Source organism: Bubalus kerabau, chromosome 3, assembly GCF_029407905.1.
Source record: "Bubalus kerabau isolate K-KA32 ecotype Philippines breed swamp buffalo chromosome 3, PCC_UOA_SB_1v2, whole genome shotgun sequence".
In the NCBI taxonomy this organism is placed as follows: Eukaryota; Metazoa; Chordata; class Mammalia; order Artiodactyla; family Bovidae; genus Bubalus; species Bubalus kerabau.
The window spans coordinates 158,777,679-158,783,557 of NC_073626.1; positions in this window are offsets into that span (position 1 = coordinate 158,777,679).

Below are 5,879 nucleotides of genomic sequence, written 5' to 3' on the forward strand. Positions count from 1 at the left end.
AGTTTCCAAAGAGACTACGGGCTCCGGTTGAGCCGGCGCTTTTAAATAGACGGCCCCTGGCTGGCAGCCAGTTTGTAGCTGCAATTTGAGCTCCCCAACACCCAACCCAGGCAAGGATGCCAAGGAGTACAAGCTCACACGGGGTGGGGGTGGGGAGAGGCCTTCTAGACACACGGGGGCTCCCCTTCGCTGCCTGAACAGCTCCCTCCTCTCCCTAGAATGGAAGAAAGTGGTGAGGGGATGGGGGAGCGGGGGCGGGGAACAGGGCTGGAGCTGCCCAGAGAGGGAGAGGAGGTGGGGGTCGAGGGGGAGAAGAGTTCTTGCAGCACGGTGGATACAATAAGGAGCAACTCGTCTCCCGTCCCTCCCACCCCTTGGCTAGCCAAGGCTCAGGCTGGAGGGAGAATTTTCTTATTAGCAAACTGGATATATAGAGTGCCCAAGAAATGCTACCTTAGCTTTGGGAAATGGCTGTCTGCTGGTGTCTGAGTGACCAAGAAAGGGGGTGTGTGTGTGTGTGTGTGTGTTGGAATGGGTGTTAGTGTAAGATGGCCAGGGATGGGTGGTGAGGGGAAATAGAAAAGAAAAACTAAATTTCCTCCCTAAAAATCTGCGGAGGGGGATTTAATTTAGTGTTTCTGTTGCTGGTGAAGTGACTGTCTTTGGTCACAGGGGGAAGGGGCCATTTTTCTTTAGTTACACTGTTGGCCCAGGGAAGCTCTGTGTGTGTGTGTGTGTGTGTGTGTGTTGTGTGTGTGTACTGTGTGTACTTGTACCAAGGGACATGCATAGCAGCAGCATCATAGGCAGCACGGAGTTACAGAGACTGGCACTTGGGAGGAAATGCTGGTTCTGAAAATAGTGCCTGGAGGCCCCCTGTATCCTGCCCTGCTGTGGGGTTGTCAGAGGCAAGGAACGCAGAGTGGAGTGATTCTGCCCCTCCAGGTTCTTTGAAAGGAGTATTTCTATGGGGCCACAGCCCTGGAGGGCATAGGTAACAGACCAGAGGGACCCCAGATTATGAGGGACCCTCCTGGGAGCAGGCATAGCCCAGGAATTGGAGCTGCTGGCCCAGCTGATCCCGACCGGAAACACCCTGATCCCTTTTGAAACCTCAGAGGGTCTATGGGGGACCCTAGGGACCCTTCTTTCCTTAGTGAAAGGAAAGAAAGTGAATGCTTTCAAAGAAGGAAGGTGGGGGTTTTAGCTTTTTCCTGCACTTGGCATGGGGGATGTGGCCTTCAGAGCCCCATCTGAGAGAGCTAAGTAGCTGTGGCTGTCCTGTTTGGGGAACTTGGGTCAGCACTCTTACCCCTTTTACATCTCTCTTCGCCGCTCTGGAAGGGCTCTAACTTCCCTTTGGAGAAGTGGTTGCATTTCATGAAGTTTGCCACTAGACTGCACCCTCCTCTACGATAAGAATTCCTTCTGCTGGTAGAAAATATTTGTCTTCCCGGTTGGGTTCAGAAGCATTTCACTCTATGCTGTTAACACCCCCAGATCCTGATCTCTCTTCCCACTTACCTACTTGCTGAAAGGCACATTTTAAAATCAAGGCAAAAATTTTAAGTTTTCTTTTGTTTGTATTGCCAGAGGGGCTTTAAGTGTTGGCTGGGAGAGGGAGGAGGAGCTGTGTGTAATGATTAAAAAAAAAGGCAAGCAAGACTCCTTAGTATTGCTTCTCCTCTGTGTCTGGGGGCTCGGTAAGGTAGGAGGAAAATTAATATTCCCAACTCTGGTTGGAATATTTGAGGAGTGAGGGAGATCACGTATTATTTTCCCCTTTGTGTCAGGTTCGGACAGGGTGTTGTGTGTGTCCCGGCCCCTGCTCCTATTTCTGCACTGACTCCGCGGCAAAGCCGGCTCTGGGCACACTGGTAGCATTTCAGATGAATGGGGAGATTGTGGTGCTGCTTCCAGAGAAACATGAGTTGCCTAGTTCCAGCCACCCTCTATTCTGAGAGAGACGGCCTCAGTGACACGTCTTTTTGTCTAGCCGACTTCCAGTGGCTGGAAAATAAAATGTGTGAAGACAGGTAAAAGGGAGAGGGGATGATTCACAGAGAAGACGAAAAGGGTAGAGAGAAAGGAAGCCAGAGCTGGTCTGTGGGGTAGGGCGGCAGGGGGCCAGGGAGAGGGAGAGGGGTACTCTGCAGGTCTGTACACATTGTGACTGTCTGTCTCTCCATGGAGAAACAGGCTTATGTCATGAGAGGTTGACAATTGGCTGATGGGACAGAAGCTGCCATCCAAGGGACCCTCAGGTAGTCAGGCTCCCTGGGAGGGCTTAAGAGAGAACTTTCTCAGTAGCCTGGGCTAGTCTATGGCAATTTGGCTCAAAGATGGGCTCCTGGCTGGATGGCTTTGCCCCTAAGAGCTGGTAATTAACATCTGACAGTGGACTGGAGGGTCTGTTCCAGGATGTTGGATTATTGGAGATGCCTTGGAGCCTTTCTTGATTCCATTTTCCCCTCCCCTTAGCTCTGAAGCCTTAGATCTGTCACAAGCACCTTTAGAGGGTTGCTTTTGGGGAAAAAAAGTTTGCATCAATGAATTTAGTTTTGTGGCGGGGAGGGCGGTGGCACATTTATGCCTGCCAGATTCAAATATTAAAAAGCTGGGGTCCCTTTCCTCCATCTCTGTCAGGGGCTTCCTAGTACTGCTTTCCAAGCAGTATTGATGCCTTTCAACTACATCTTTCTTGGAAAAGTAAGAAGTTAAATATCATTCACTTGTGTCCAGTTCCCCAGAGATCACCCTTTCCCATTCCTTTAAACAATTAACCAAATATCTTAAGAAATGCAACCCAGTAAAAGATTTGTGCTTCTGTATGGACAACTTTTTCAAAGGTACATAGCATTTGTGTTTTATAAAGTTTGAGTCCTTTCCTGTGGTCATTTTTTATGAGTTTCTAGGTGATTTTTGAGTCCAGGGTGATGCCTGATGACTTGGGGAAGCAAAGCTTTTAATGGGACATTAAATATCATGGATTCCTCTGATTGGAGAAGAAAAATGTTAGCTAAGGATTTTGTCTTTATTCACTCCTAGTCATTGCTCTCCCCTCTGTCCTTGACAGATTTGCCTAAACTGTGAGTTATTATTCCTTTTTAAAGGTCCTATGGGATTGACTGGTCCCTTTCCCAAAGGAAAATGCCCTTTCACAGTGGGCGTTTCAATGCTACTGCTTCATCCTGGTCCAAATCTAAGGTACGGTGACCTTTAAGAAATAAAGTTTCCCTAGTCACCCAGGTCCTGTGCCTTCCTACTCCCCAAGATTAGGGAAATTCAGCAAGATTGAAATCTGTGCAGAAGAGCTAGTTAAGGCAGCTTTGTTGTAGTGATGGGGCTGAAGGCTAGGTGGCAGAATGGATACATCATTTAAAACACGCCTCCTTAGGAGAAGGAAAAGAAGCTGATGCTGGTGGAAGTCTGACAACAGGAATGGGGGGCAGGGGAAGCAACAGCACGGATGGACGCTCGTATCAACGCCCCTGGGGTGCACTGTCCACCACCCCAACCTTGGCACCACCCTTTGCTGTGATAGTACCAATCCACCTGGAGCGAGGAGATCTTCCAAGTCCCCCCAGCAGCTGTATTCACAATCACTTTCCCTCTGAGCCGAGGACGGGCCAGGTCAGAACTTGATTACTTGGGGTTCATCAAAGGATGCCCTAAAGCTTCTCTGGTGAATAATTAGAAAATAGTCTTCAGCCAAAGTGCAGAGAAATGTCCTTTTGTTTCACATTTTAAAATGCTAATTATGGTGTATTTCCAGGTTTCAAAAAGCAGGGGATAATACAGTAGAGTAGATATCCCCTAGATATACACATTTACCACCTTAAGATTTTGCCGCCATCTTGTTAGAGGTTATTTATGTATTGTTTAATTTTTAAAGAAATACAATGTTACAGAGAACAGCTCACCCCTGGCTGCAGCCCATGCCACTTTTCCCTCTGCAGAGATAGCCCTCCTCCTGAAATAGTTCTGTATCCTTTCTGCACAGTCTTTTTCTAGGTTTTATGAAGTTTCTTAGAACGATTTTGAAGGCGAACCCACGGACTTCTTTTGAGCTCATTTTGTAGCCGGGCTTGCTGTGGCGGCCATTGAACTAGAGGCTAAACAGACCTCAGGCTGTCTTTTGAAGAAGTTGGAGTCAACTGCAGCTCAGAATGATTTGTATTTCTATGCAAGAAATATATAAGTTAATAGTTTTAAGAGTTTATGTTGGGAATTCCCTGGCAGTCCAGTGGTTAGGGCTCTGCACTTCCATTGCAGGGGCCATGGGTTTAACCCCTCGGGAAGCTGAGTGGGCAGCACCCGCCCCCCCCCGCCCCCCCCTCCCCACCACCACCAAATAATAATGCCTATGGAACCAGAAAGATATGCAGAATAGAGAGGGTTTCATGTTTCTGGTTGGAGGGCTCTTGTCTTCTTGGGTCATGGGACCTGGTATGTCCTGACAATGTGAGTTTTGGGAAAATGAGATTAGCCAGGAAGAGTGAGAGAGTTAGAACATAAAGAAGGCTGAGCACGGAAGAATTGATGCTTTTGAGCTGTGGTGCTGGAGAAGACTCTTAAGAGTCCCTTGGACAGCAAGGAGATCCAACCAGTCGATCCTAAAGGAAATCAACCCTGAATATTCATTCATTGGAAGGACTGATGCTGAAGCTGAAGCTCCAATACTTTGGCCAGCTGATGCAAAGAGCTGACTCTTTGGGAAAGATCCTGTTGCTGGGAAAGATTGAAGGCAGGAGGAGAAGAGGACAACAGAGGATGAGATGGTTGGATGGCAACATCGACTCAATGGACATAAGCTTGAGCAAGCTCTGGGAGATGGTGAAGCACAAGTAGCCTGGAGTACTGTAGTCCATGGGATCTCAGACAGGACTTAGTGACTGAACAACAACAACAACAACAGGAAAAGTGATCCTTTGAGTCAGAGGACAGTGTGGATAGACCCACATCTTGGAGGGATACAGAGGGACTGATTAGGGAAGATGGAATGGCATGGGATAGGAGGAAAGTCAAAGTGTTACCTGCTTGAAGCAGGTTTGATGTAATGCATTTGCATCATGAAAAGGTCAAATAAAGTAACAGTGTGTGATTGGAATAGGTTTCATCACAGCGCAAGAAGGAGAATCGTTAAGAGCTAGTTTACCACCAGTAGCCCATAGGGCACATTTGTGTGAATTAGGAAAAATGCCCTTCCCCAAGATGTTAGTACCTTTCTTCTATTTGTCAGAAAAGTGTTATAACATACAGATTTTGTTAGGGAAAATCAACTTTCTTACCCTTTCCTGTAAAGTGTCATAATGAATGTATGTATCTATGCTGTCTGCTGTGTGATACATGCCTCTTAATTGGGGCTCTTATTGTGCAGTGCACAATCTGTATAGCTGTATATAATGGTTCTATTTGGAAGAGTTGAGCCTGGTTTCCAAACCATCAGGAAGCACTGCTTTTCTACTAGTGTGGGAAGGATGGGTCCAGTGACATGACTTAGCTTGATCCCTTCCTAGGGTTGAGGGATGGGCGAGAACCCCTTCAAGGCAGCCGATTCAGCTGGGCCAGTCTACACCTTTGTGCCATTCCTCAGAGAAACCATGAGTTTCTGTGCCCCCATGGCTTTGAACAACTGTCCCTTCTGACAAGAATGCCTTTCCCTCTCTGTGCTGCCTGGTGAAATACTAGTCATCATGAAAGACCCAGATGAAACCATGTCTACGTTGGAAGGTTTCTCTGACTCCCATGTGTGATTTTCTAAGAGCACCTAGCTGAGTAGCAGTGTTTATCCCATGAGGTCCTCTGTGTCCTCATCAATAAAATGGGGGAATAATATTGCCTACCCCTTAGGGTTGTTGTGAGCCTCGAATGAGGCC